The 14,429-nt window shown below is 50.3% G+C and overlaps 1 pseudogene; it reads left to right on the forward strand.

The window, feature by feature from the left end:
• The window catches only part of LOC144602823 (E3 ubiquitin-protein ligase TRIM39-like), a 37,683-nt pseudogene extending 23,327 nt beyond the window's left edge, over positions 1 to 14,356 (forward strand).
• The last annotated feature ends 73 nt before the right edge of the window (positions 14,357 to 14,429 follow it).

A 14,429-nucleotide genomic window follows, 5' to 3' on the forward strand; every position in this document is an offset into this window, starting at 1 on the left:
CTCCCAGACTCAAGCCATCACTCCCCGCCACCTCCAGCTCCCAGTAATGTCTCCCCGATGTGAATCCCTCCGATCCCAGCACACACGCACTGTCTGTAAACCTCTTCTCGGTGTCAGGGAGACTCCTCCGGGTCCGGGTCCATCTCATCCTCTTCCGATCCTCAGACACCTCGAGCCGCGGATGCGCTGTTTCCACATCCAGGGTGACGGAGACCACGCTGACGACAACATGGTGGTATTGGTTTCGTTTGGTTTATGATTTCACGTGCACCGAGGTACAGTGAAAAGCTTTGCCTGAGTGCTGTCCATTCAAATCATACTGTACACGACCACAATCTAGATATACCAAGTCATACCAGCGGCCGCGCGGTTCAAGGAGAAATTCAAGTTCTGAAAGTGAAATTCTGTAAAGGATCGTTCTTTTTTACGCACGATTTTAAAAACGGGAAGCAAATCGTCCATCAAGCCTGAGGATCACGAGTGGAAACGTGAAACATCCATGTCCCTCCACAGATGCTGCCTCACCCGTTGAGTCGACCTGATTTTTTTTGTTGTTGAGATTCCAGCAACTCCTGGCTCTTGTGTCTCAACTCTCTGCCGCCACTCACTGTATTCCCATCAGCCCCACTGCCTGCACTCATTTCTCGCACTCGTACCATCACCTCCCCTCACCCTACACTATTCCCCCTTGCCTCCACCCCCACACTAACCTACGCTGGGGTCACATCAAGCAGCCGGTTCACCGAGAGCCCCTCCCGCCCTCGGGAAGTGGCAGGAAACCGGAGCACCCGCGGGAAAAGCACGCGGTGACGGGTTGAATGAACAAAGTCCACACAGGTAGAACCGGAGGCCTGGATCGAACCTTGGTCGTTGGATCTCGCTGGCGGCAGCTGTAATCACTGGAAAGCCCCGCCAGCCACGGCAGCTTTGGTGACGGGGCAGTGCAGCGAATTTAGCGACTAAATAAGATGCACAGGACCCAGATAAATCGGTATCCATTTATATTACAGATATGTGACTTTCTTCACAGAATTTGCAAAAGTCTCTGCGCGTGAGGCCACCATCAGTACTCGGCGGCCCTACGGATCACGGACAACACGGGGGACGAACACAAACACCGGAGGGTGTGATACCCCCCGCCCACCCAACCCGCCCGCCTCCCACCCCCGGGACTCACCCACCACCACCCGGCGCCACCTGCCGCAGTGTCTCCGGTCACAAACCGGTTTAGGTTTATTATTTTCACGTGTACAAAGGTTTACTTTTGCACACTATCCATTCAAATTAGCTAATACCAAAGATAAATGCAATCAAGTCAAACAGAAGTACAATAGATAGGGAAAAGGGGAAGTTACAATGTGCTTTTGTTCACCGCATTAAGTTCATAAGTGATAGGAGTAGAATTAGGCCATTCAGCCCACTGTCTACTCCGCCATTCAATCATGGCTGATCTATCTCTCCCTCCTAACCCCGTTCTCCTGCCTTCTCCTCATAACCCCTGACACCCGCATTAATCAAGAATCTATCTGTCACTGCCTTAAATATATCAACTGACTTGTGGCCTCCGCAGCCTTTTTTGGCAAAGAATTCCACCGATTCACCACCCTCTGACGAAAAAATTGCTCCTCATCCCCTTCCTAAAAGAACGTCCTTTAATTCTGAGACTATATCCTCTCGTCCGAGACTCTCCCACTAGTGGAAACATCCTCTCCACATCCACTCTATCCAAGCCTTTCACTATTCTGTATATTTAAATGTCCCCCTTCATTCTTCTAAACTCCAGCGAATACAGGCCCAGTGCAGTAAAGTGTTCATCATTTGTTAACTTTCTCATTCCTGGGATCATTCATGTAAACGTCCTCTGCACACTCTCCAGAGCGAGCACATCCTTCCGCAGGCACGGTGCCCAAAAATGCTCACGTTATTTGAAATACAGCCCGACCAGCGCCTCAGCATTTAACGCTTCATCTCCCTCACCTCTATCTCAGGCACATCATGCCTGTATCGGTGCTGCTTCCTGCTCTCGTTCACCGCTTTAACGCTTCACCTCCCTCACTGCCAGTTTCCCACCAGCTCCCAATTTCCTCTGCTCGAACCCCGACTCTTCCCTTCGCTTTCTCGCCGTCTCTGTGTCCGTTTCAGAGGAAACGCGAGACACCAAAAATTCCATTCCAAGCCCACGGACGCCATCGGCTACTTTGTCTCTCCGCTCTCCTGTTTGCGGATCGGAAAGGGAATATTCCCTCCAAGATCGAGTGCGCACAGCAACAACCCGCTTAAATTTAGATTAGAAGCATGGGTTCAAATGCAGAACAAATGAGTACCTTAGAACGGCCTATTTTTGTCATGCTCGTGATTGACCGAAGAGCATTGTGCTGTCTGACTCAATGACTCTGAATGCACGCTTCATGCGAATAGTTGTGACAACGCAGGTAGCTGATTAGGTTTGGACAGCTGCTACGTGAAAGAAAGTGGTGTATTGCTTTTGCAACAGGAAAACGGGTCCAATCAAACAAACAGGAAAGCATTTCGATCACAAAAATTATGCCTTAAATTCTGCAGAAATGACTTATATACATTGTCCTCGCATCTCTTTTATAGACGATAGACAATAGACATTCTCTTTTAGGTGACCCCAGCGGGTTTTATTGACGTAAATCTCTTTGAAGTGCTGCCATTAAGGGCAACAGAACTGTTGGATTTTTTGCAGACAGGAACATTCACGAGCAGAGTTTAAAAACAAGCTATACTGACCAAACAGGTTTGGATTTATTTTAATTGTAGCATTAGAAGCAGCAATCACATAATTCCAGTAAACACATGCTATGATGTTCTTGTGAATGTTGCTGGTCGTGCGAATTATCCAAATTCAACAAAGGGGCATCAAATTTATCTATTACATTAATCTATTAATATATCATTTCGTCATAATTCAGGGTCACTGCCCCCAAAGAGGATCCACAAATGCTTCTTGATCAATTTAATTCTACCAGCAGTTCACTTCTCGCTCCTGCATTGAGGGTCTCTCCACTATTCCACCTCATACATGTGCCGTATCTGCAGTCTCTTGTGTCTCCGTGAATTCAGGACATCAACAACGATGAACGAAGCATTATAAATCGTTACATTAAACAAATCGCATGCTTGCAGAACTTTAAAGTAGCAGAATATGTTTTAAAATGTGCAGCACGTCAAGAAGGTCAGTACACATTTCACAGACACAACATCATTCATGTCAGTAAGTTCAGTTCACCGCAGTGCCGCTTTCATGGTGATGGTGATGCCGAGCTGTCTAAATGTTTGCGCGGCGCAGGTCCCTACCTGCTGGTAAAAACCGGTGCAGCGGCATCGGCCGACATATTAACCCGTTACCCGCGGGGAAAGTGGATCTGGGGCTGACAGAATGGCCAGATTCCATACCCTCACGGACACAAGCAAATGTGCCAAACACCTTCGGCACCACCCTGCCCATCCCTGGTGCAATTTTCTTTGGAGCTGTGTATCTGCATTCCAGTGTCTCTCTCGTCTACTAAAAATAACACAGGGCGTAAATTTTTAATATGTATAATCTGCCTTGGCATGTCTTACCAACTTGCATCACTTTTATCCGAATCAAATAAATCAGCCGTTAATCCGCCCATTGGCCCAGTTTATGAAAGTCTTGTTCCATCCCAGATGAATGGATTCACTCTCCAAAATGTCACCATAGAAACGGCGAAACATCGAAAATAGTTGCAGGAGTAGGCCATTCGACCCTTTGAGCGAGCACCGCCATTTAATATGATCAGCGCTGGTCATCCAAAATCAGTACCCCGTTCCTGCGTTCTCCCCATAAACCTTGATTCCGTTAACCCTATGAACTATACCTAACTCTTTCCTGACGACATCCAGTGAATTGGCCTCCACTGCCTTCTGTGGCAGAGAACTCCACAGATTCAAAACTCTCCGGTTGAAAAAGATTTTCCTCAGCTCATTCCAATGTGGCCCGGAGGATTAGGCGGGTGGTGACAGGTTTCAGGTAGTCATCTCCGCCGAAACCCTTCTCCCCGCCCGTCCCATCCCCGGGAGGGTGGGAGTTTGTCTCAGTTACGAGTCGGGGAAAGTTTCATTTTACGACGCGGACACCAAGTCCCATCTCCATACCTTCTCTGGAATAAATTCACGGGGAAACTTTATCCTTTCTTGTGGCCTTGGTGTGAAACCCCGTGGCTGAGAATTTGCTCTGGATCCGCTCCGGGTGTGTAAAAGGTTCGGGTCCCGGGACCGGCGTCAGGAGCGGGGCTCAGGGGCTGTGGGGCAGAAACCCGGTGGACAACAGGTCGGCGCTGAACGGCTCCCATTTAATCCCCAAATTCCGCGTCGTAAAACCCCAGTGAGCGCGGAAATAAAACCAGAGGAATATAAATGTGGAAGAGAGAAATAAACAACAAATGAAATCAGAGCTGTCATTTTAATGCGTTAACCGAGTCCGACAACGGAACAGAATTACTTTTGTGAAAATATTTTTTAAATGTAAAGGTGTTGGACCTTTCTGGTCAAATTATTAATTCCGTTCAATGACTAGATGAATGTTAATAGATACATTTTATGTTACTTCGGTCATTTGGAAAATGTACACAACCATTGTCATATACAACAAGCTAATAGAAAGATCGTGTTTATTTCAATGGTGTGCTTTGTTGCTTCTGATGCTATTATTGAATTAAACCCAAATTTGCTTGCACTGGACAGCTTGCTTTTGAACTCTTTTGAAATCTATTGAACAGGGAGATGGCAGTTTAGTTTTTCTTTAGTTTAGATTGGAGATACAGCGCGGAAGCAGGCCCCTCGGTCCTCCGAGTCTGCACTGACCAGCGATCACCGCACACTAACACTACCCTACACACACTAGGGACAGGTTGTACTTATACCAAGCCAATTAACGCAGAAACCTTCGTCTTTGGAGTATGGGAGGAAACCGGAGATGCCAAAGAAAACCCACGCAGGGCACGGGGAGGACGTACAAACTACGTTCAGACAGCACCCGTAGTGAGGATCGAACCCGAATCTCTGGCGCTGTGAGGCAGCACACTTAATCTTTTGAACATTGTTTTTGAGTTGTCCTTTCTACAATTGGCAACTGCATTTCCTACACCTTCAACAGTGGCAGGTTTTCAGTGACAGGGAGGTGGTAGTTGAGGGGGACCCGTGAACCACGTGCCCTGTGGGAGACTGCAAGGGAACCCCTCTGTTGGCGCCGCAGGTGCATTTGTCCAATTTCTTTAAAATAGTCGTCATAATGGTGCACCTCGGGTCCTCTGGCGACGCCCCTCTGAGACCGGGTAGAAGTCTCGGTCCATCCTCATCCCGGGCTGTGAACGGAGATGCGGGCGGCGGGATCCACTCCCGGGATCCACTCCCGCCTGTTACACCCGAGGCCTCGGTAGCACCGCGCCCCGAACATTTATCATCGAGTCAAGCTGCTCGGACGTAGGTCCTTCGGCCCAACTTGCTCATGTCGACCAAGATGCCCCATCTACAGTCGACCCAGCTGCTTGCGTTTGGCCCATTTCGCTCTAACCCTTTCATATCCATGTACCTGCTCAAGTGCGTTTTAAACGATGTTGTAACACTGTCCTCAATTTCCACCCCTGGCAGATTGTTCCATATATCTGCCATCTGTGTGAAAAGATTGCCCCTTGGGTTCCTGTTGAATCTTTCCCTCCGACACTAAAGCTACCTCTGGTTCTTGATTCCCCGTACTGTGCGTTCACCCTACCTACTCCTCACATCACATTACACACTTGTTTAAGATCACCCCTCAGCCTCCTGTGCTCCAAGGAATAAACTCCGCGCCTGCCCAGCCCCTCCCTGTAACTCAGGACCTCAAGTCCTGGCAACATCCACGTAAGTCGTCAGTCCTCCTTTTTCAACGTTCTATCTTTGCTTAGTCCAACCCAGGCCCTTCTCTCCGCCGTCGTTCATACTCAGGCCTGATTGGTGTCTAACTGACCCCTCCCTCGTGTGTGATTAGTTGGAAGCGGCCAGGGCACCTTCACACTGAACACTTGCAGACCAATAACATTCATTCCCCGAGACGGCAGCGCCCGAGGTGGAAAACACTTTGATCGAGGAAGAGGCGGAGTTAAAATGGCTGCGAAAGACCCGGTCGAGAGTTTAACCGAGGAGGCGGTTTGTTCCATCTGCCTGGATTTCTTCACCGATCCGGTGTCACTGGAGTGCGGGCACAACTTCTGCCGCTCCTGTATCACGCAGAGATGGGACAGGGAGGAGAGAAACTCCTGCCCGGAATGTAGAGAGGAGTTTGAGGGGCGCACCCTCAGGGTTAGTTGGAACTTGGCGAGAATGGCTGATAAAGCTCGAAGGCTGAGCCTAAACCGGCAAGAGAATGAACGTAAACCTCATTGTGAGGAACATCAGGAAGAACTGAAGCTGTTTTGTGAGACCGACAAGAAAGTAATCTGTGTGATTTGTACAGCTGCGCGGGAGCACAAGTCCCACAGCTTCAAGCTGATAGAAGAAGCTGTAGAAACCTATAAGGTAAAAGCAAACCGATTTTGGTCACTTCATCGTTTAATACCTTGTTTATTGTCTGACATATAATTCTCTGATCTCAAACCAAATCCCAGATTCAGGTGGAATCTTCCTTCGAATCTCTCACAAAAAAGAAATCAGAGATCCAGCAAATGGAGCAGCAACAGAAACTAAAGATATCTGGAGTTGGGGTGAGGCGTTCTAGTTTCGATTTCCTGGTCTTGTTTACCTGTGATCCGAATAACAATAGACCAGTCCTCTGCAGCTCAGATTCGAGAACCTGAGCTACAGAGCGAGATTGGGCAGGCAGTGACTTTACTACTTGTGCACTTCGCACAGTCTCCCTGTGACCCCGTCAGATTCCTATCATATCCCAAAGACATGCCAGTTAGTCAATCGGCGAATGTAAATTATTCTGGTGAAAGGTAGTGGTGGGCAAATAAGTGCGAATTAATGGGCACGAGAACCGCATTGGCAGCGGGGCATTTAATTGGGAGAGTGGGATTGGTGGGATCATCGCTTTCCTCTCACAACAAATAAGAAATCACCTCGACATGCTCTTCAATTGCCAAGGCAAAAACGTGCAAAGTGAAATGCAGATAAAATGAATCAAGACGGATATGTATAAACGCTGGCCTGGACATGGTTGACCGAAGGCCTATTTCAGTGTTCCATGAAATCGCAGTCAAACGGTCGCCTTCCATGTCTTAAGGCAAGGCAATACCACAACTTTGTACATTAATCTTCATCTTTCATTTGACAGGAAGAGTCATGCAACCTTCATTCTCACTTCATATCCTGGTTTGCTAAACTGCACCAGATCCTCTACGAGAAAGAAAATAGTTTACTCAGAGATCTCCAGGAAGAAAAGATGAAGCTCGTAGATCAAATGAAGATAAATCTGACGGAGATTCAAAACAATTTAAATTATGTTCAGCGGGAGCTCGAAGAGTTACAGAGAAGAATGGATCAAAAAGACAGCGTACTATTTCTGAAGGTGAGGCGCTACATTACAGGTTCCTTTAAAGGAAAGCGCACAGTAACAAAACGGTGGGACGTTGTTCTGAAGTAACGCAGCTTTTTGTGCATCTGTGATCAAACATAGAATTCCGCCCCACTCTACATCATGGACATTCGGCCCATCCACTGCTGTCTGATTTCCCGTTCCCCACTAGCCTCTCCCCACATTGTCACAACATCCATCAGCAATGTCCACAGTTCCCACATGTCTCGCCGTTATCCACCTTTACCTCCTCCCCATTAAATCACCAGTACTGTGGTAGAGTGTTATATGTCATCTTGACTGAATCTCTTTTGGAACATTTGAAAGACCACCTGATATTTTATTTTCTATTCACTTTCTTACCATTATCTGATATTTCAATGTTTAATCTAGCACTAAATTTTGAACCCTTAATCCTTTATCTCCACGCTGTGGGCGGCTTATTTTCATACATGTGTTGTCTTTTCTTTGACAGGACAGCAAGCAAACAAACGCCTTTCGCCGTACCTCAGTACACGTGACAATAATATGTTCATAAGTTCAGAAGTGATATGAGCAGCAATAGCCATCAAGTCTACTCTACCCCTCAATCATGGCTGATCTACCTGTCCTAGCCCCTTCTCATGCCTTCTCCCCATAGCCTTTGACATGTATACTAATGAAGAAAATATTACGTTCGTTTAATTTTCCTTTAATTAGCCCCAAAAGCTCATGAAGTATGCCGTTCCTGCCTTCTCCCCATACCCCCTGACTACTCTATCTTTAAGAGCTCTATCTAGCTCTCTCTTGAAAGCATCCAGAGAATTGGACTCCACTGCCTTCTGAGGCAGAGAATTCCACAGATTCACAACTCTCTGACTGAAAAGGGATATCCTCATTTCCGTTCTAAATGGCCTACTCCTTATTCTCAAAATGTGGCCCCTAGTTCTGGACTCCCCCAACATTGGGAACATGTTTCCTGCCTCTAATGTGCCCAATCCCTTAATAATCTTATAATAATCTATGAGTTTCAATAAGATCCCCTCTCATCCTTCTAAATTCCAGCATCTACAACCCCAGTCGCTCCAGTCTTTCAACATACGACAGTTCCGCCATTCCGGGAATTAACCTAGTGAGCCTATGCTGCATGCCCTCAATAGCAAGAATATCCTTCCTCAAATTTGGAGACCAAAACTGCACACAGTACTCCAGGTGCGGTCTCACTAGAGCCCTGTACAACTCCAAAAGGAACTCTTTGCTCATATACTCAACTCCTCTTGTCATAAAGGCCAACATGCCATTAGCTTTCTTCACTGCCTGCTGTACCTGCATGCTAACTTTAAGTGACTGATGAACAAGGACACCCAGATCTCTTTGTACTTCCCCATTTCCGAACTTGACATCATTCAGGTAATAATCTGCCTTCCTGTTCTTTCCACCAAAGTGGATAACCTCACATTTTTCCACATTAAACTGCATCTGCCTTGCATCTGCCCACTCACAAAACCTGTCCAAGTCACCCTGCATCCTCATAGCATCTTCCTCGCAGTTCACACTGCCACCCAGCTTTCTGTCATCCGCAAATTTGCTAATGTTTCTTTTAGTCCCTTATGTGTGATCTCACTCTGTCAATGGAGGAGGCCTAGGACAGGAAGGACAATATGGAAATGAGAAGTGGAGATGAAATGTTTAGCAACCGGGATGTTCCGTAGATCTGAGTCACTTAGTCTATGCTTGGTCTCGGCGATATACAGGAGGGGGCCGAACCGAAACATCACCAATACACATCCTCGAGAAATGCTGCCTACCATGCCATGTTCCAGCACATTGTGTTTTATATATATACTAGACCAAGTGGACCCATTTCGCCCAAACCTCTCCTGCATTGGTGCAGCTCCCACTCCTGCCCCCCCTTCCCCATCCCCCCTCCTCTCCCTCTCCCTCCTCCCTCCCCTCCCCCCACTTCCCCTCCTCCCCACTCCATCCCCCTCAACCCCCTTATCCTCCCTTCTTCCCCCTCCCTCCCTCCTTCGCTCTCCCTCCCTCCCTAGGAGATAGATTTAAACTTTAAAATGTGAGTATCTTTAAATATATAATGCCGATTTCAATGATACTTCTTCTATTAACACCAAAGAGATGACGGTACGTATGGTGGACCTAAAATTGTCACGCTACCGTGTACCGTTTTGGCTGTAGTTCAGGAACAAGCAAACAAACAAACGAGAGTTTTAGTATATAGATAAACCGGCAGTTTGCATTTCTTGTATCTCAATGAATTCAGATTTGTGTTTTGTTTATTTCAGGATGAAGCTGGTCGGGAGAGCAGGTAGGACATGCTCTTGACTGAAACATTGTGTGGATGTGTAGTGTAACCGTATATTACTAAAACTCTGTGTCCGTGTGTATGTGTGCAGCATAACATTTGTCGTTCGCACAGCCAAAACGGTACACCATAGCGCCACAATTTTTGTACCACCTTACTCACCATTAGACTGGGCCTATAATGTAACAACTCTCATTCAAATTGAAGCTACATTTTTAAAGCTCGAGAAATTTTCCTTTCTAACCCATTTCATGAAGGTCTTCAGCAATGAGTTTGCAATGGGACCCGTGTGCCTGTGAGAGATGATCTCGCCCCCCCCCCCCCCGACCTTAAACTAATGCCCCCCCCCCGGACCTTTAACTAATGCGCTCCCCCCACCCCCCCGGACCTTTAAGTAATGCGCCCCTCCCCCGGACCTTTAACTAATGCGCTCCCCCCCACTCCCCGGACCTTTAACTAATGCGCTCCCCCCCCCCCCCGGAACTAAAGCGCCTCACCGCCCCCCCCCCCCCCCTCCGGGAGCATCGACGCGAGTCCCGGCATGCCCCGCGCCGGACATTCCTCAGATCGGGCCGCACTGACCGCCGGGAGGTGTAGTCGCCTCCCCGCACCCGCCACACACCCGACTGACGGCAGTGCCGTGCTCAATGCCTTCCTCTCCCCTTTCCACTCCCCCCTCACACGTAGGAGCTTTAAGCGGTGTTGCCGGGCCCGAAGGAGGGGGGTTCAAATGGGTGGAGGGGAGGTTGGCGGTAGGGTGGGGGAGGGGGGAAGGATACAGTGGGGTAGGAGGGGGTGGGGTTGGGGGGAAGGAGACAGTGGGGGAGGAGGGAGAGGGGTGGGGGAAGAGAGCGGGGGAGATAGGGGTCGGGGAGAGTTGGAGTTGGGGGGAGGAGGGGTGTGGGGAAGGGGACAGTGGGTGTGGGGGCAGGTGGGTTGGGGGTGAGGGGGTTGGGTGTCGGGATAAGAGAGTGTGGGGTGGACCGTGCGCGGCAGGGGAAAGTGGGGGTGGGGAAGAGGGGAGAAGGGGGTGGGGGAGGAGAGAGTGGGGAGGGGGTGGAGGGGAGGAGAGAGTGGGGGTGGGTGGGGAGTGGGGGTGGGGAGGGGGAAGGGTGGGGGTGGGGAGAAGAAAGAGTGGGGGTGGGGGGAGAGTGGGGGTGGGGAGAAGTGAAGATTGGGGTGGGGGAGAGTGGGGTGCGGGCAAAGAGAGTGGGGGTGGGGAGGAGGGCAGGGTGGGGAGAAGGGAAGAATGGGAGTGGGGAGAGTGGGGGTGGGGAGGAGGGAAGATTGGGGTGTGGGGAGAGTGGGGTGCGGGCAGGGAGAGTGGGGGTAGGGGAGGGGAGGGAGGTGGGGGCGAGTGGGGGGAGGGGGAATAGGGGTGGGGAGGGGGAAATGGGGGTGGAGGCAGGGCTGGGGAGAGTGGGGTAGGGGTGGGGAAAGTGGGGGTGGGGGCAGGGGAGGGGCAAGTGGGAGTGGGTAGGGGGGATGGGGTGGGTCAGTGGGGGGGAGGAGGCGGGGGAAGGGGGATTGAGTGGGGGTGTTGAGGGTGCTACAATACAGGAAAGGCTTTGGGTCCAGGGCTCACTCAATCACACCCTCTCCCCTTCCGTGTCACCCCTCTACGAGGAATGGGCCCAACGGGTCCACTTTGTCAAGTAAAATTTAAATGCTCAATTTATAACCATGTGTTTACTATTTGCAGTGCGAGTGTTGATACCGAATCGTTGTCAGTGACAGATTCTGCCCCGGCCTTTGAAAGGTTCTATCGCCCCTTTATGTTTAGCACAATGTTAAGAGAAATATCTGATGCCATTAAGCGGAGTAGCTTAGAAACTGACGGTATGAATGTAGAATTCGCTGTTTTTTTACTAACATTATGCTCCCCTCAGCCCCCCCCCCCCCCACACACACGCACATGCACACCTTCTCCCTCCCTCCTCCACCCCCTCCTCCAGCAGCTTCTTGACCCCGCGTCCCCACCGTCTTTTCCCTGTACATCACCTGGACTCGTATCTATTTCTCCCGTCCACCACAACCTCCACGGATATCCCTCCCTCTGGCTTCACGATTCTCACCCCTTCTATCCTTATCTCACTCCTTTTGACTTTTCATCTCTGGCATTAATCCAACAATTGGCCTATCAAAACAATCCACTCGCTGGCAACCGCCTCTCACTTGCGTTTGGTGGAGATCGATTCCCACCACTGGCCACAACTTCCCATCTCCACCTATTTCCGCTTTCCGCAGACCATTCCCTTCGCAACTCCCTGGTTGACTCGTCCCTTCCCACCCAAACTACCCCCTCTCCAGGTACTTCCCTCTGCAAGCGCCGGAGGAGCAACACCTGTCCCTCTACCTCCCTCCTCCGACTCCGTCCAAATACCCCGACAGTCTTTTCAGGTGAAGCAGTGGTTCACTTGCACCTCCTCCAACCTCATCTACCATAGCCGCTGTATCAGATATGGACTCCTGTACATCGGCGAGACCAATCGTGGGCTTGGCGATCGTTTCGCTGAACACCTCCGCTCAGTCTATCTAAACCGACCTGATCTCCCGGTTGCTCAGCATTTAAACTCTCCCTCCCACTCCCAGTCTGGCCTTTCTGTCCTCGGCCTCCTCCATTATCCGAGTGAGGCCCAACACAAATTGGAGGAACAGCACCTCATATTCCGTTTGCGCAGCTTACAACCCAACGGTATAAACATCGACTTCTCTAAGTTCAAGTAACCCTTTTTTCACTCTTTTTACGTCCCTCCCTTTCGCAGTTCTCCGACCAGTCTTACTGTCTCCGATTACATTTTATCTCTGTTTGCTTTGTTGTTACCTACTCCCAGCTAACTACATTCTACATTTCCTTTTAACTCCATCCCCTTTGTCTCGTTTTCACCCTGACTTCGGTCTGAAGAAGGGTCTCGACGCGAAACGTCACTTGTTCCTTGTCTCCAGAAATGCAGCCTGTCCCGCTGAGTTACTCCAGCATTTTGTGCCTAACTTTGAAACAAAACGCATCCATGTTTTGCAGAGATGCTGACTGAGCCTCTGTTAATTACTTCAGCACATTCTGCCTCTTTACTAAACCTCCATCTGCAATTCATTCTGTTATTTATTTCTCCTCGTTTATCAGACACATTTGAGTAACGTGTTGATGCATTGTGGGCTGAGGGGGAATGGGCGTTTTATTCCAGTAGCAAACCCAGCTGCTGGGAAACTTCACTTTCACACAGGCAGCTGGAGATGTGAGATTCCTGAACACAACCGACAGGCGCACCCCTCCCTGTGTCTCACCGCCTCTCAAGAAAACAGGAGCAGGTCACCTGTCCCCTCATGTCCGCCCACGTTCAGTATGATGATGGCGACTCCACCACAAGTCTACCTCCTCTTTAACCACCTCTAATTACAACTCGCGTCAATCTCCTCTTCGAACAATCTTTCTCCTCTCGCCTCCCCCGCCCCACCCCCTCCCACTATCGTCCCGCCCCCTCCCCTTCCCCCACCCCACCACCACCATCTACCAGCAGGATAACGAATGCTTCTTTGTGAAGAAAGGTCCCGAGCTTGTGAATACATCTCATTTGTCAACGACAAACGCAATCTCTCGTCCATCTTCATTGTCCGCACTCGTCACCGCCCCCCCCTTGAAATTCACGCCCGAATCCCAAGGCCCCGCCCCTCCGATTCCCCAATGCCCATGAAATCCCGCTCGCCAACCGGGAGAAAAATTCCGGCAGAGATGTCTGTTGTCCTCCCAATGTTCTTGTGGGTGCAACCCCGGGCATGGTTTCAGTTGTTCGCCCGCCTGTGCCTGAGGCCGGGCGGCCTCTCCCCCGCTCCCGGGGCCGCGCTGCCCGAGTCTCCCCCCGACCCCCGGGGACTCTGATTCTCTGCTTCTCCCCCCAGTCTCCGTCACCCTGGATGTTGAAACAGCGGGTCCGGAGCTCGAGGTGTCTGAGGATCGGAAGAGGGTGAGATGGACCAAGACCCGGAGGAGTCTCCCTGACACCGGGAAGAGGTTTACAGACAGTGCGTGTGTGCTGGGATCGGAGGGATTCACATCGGGGAGACATTACTGGGAGGTGGAGGTGGCGGGGAGTCGGCGCTGGAGTCTGGGAGTCGCCGCAGAGTGTGTGGAGAGGAAGAGACCGTTCACACTGACCCCGGAGACTGGAGTCTGGAGCATCAAGCGGTGGTTTGGCAGGTTTGATGCATTCACCTCCCCTCCACTCCCTCTCCCCGCTCGTCCCATCCCCGGGAGGGTGGGAGTTTATCTCAATTACGAGTCCGGGACAGTTTCATTTTACGACGCGGACACCAAGTCCCATCTCCACACCTTCACTGGGAATAAATACACGGAGAAACTTTATCCTTTCGTCGGGCCTTATTGGGGTGAAAACAAGTGGCTCAGGATCTGCTCCGGTTCCGCTCCGGGTGTGTAAAAGGGTCGGGTCCCGGGACCGGCGTCAGGAGCGGGGCTCAGGGGCTGTGGGGCAGAAACCCGGTGGACTACAGGTCGGCGCTGAACGGCTCCCATTTAATCCCCAAATTCCTCGTCGTAAAGACCCCAGTGAGCGCGGAAATAAAACCAGGGGGAAT

This window comes from Rhinoraja longicauda, chromosome 19 (assembly GCF_053455715.1).
Source record: "Rhinoraja longicauda isolate Sanriku21f chromosome 19, sRhiLon1.1, whole genome shotgun sequence".
NCBI lineage: Eukaryota > Metazoa > Chordata > Chondrichthyes > Rajiformes > Arhynchobatidae > Rhinoraja > Rhinoraja longicauda.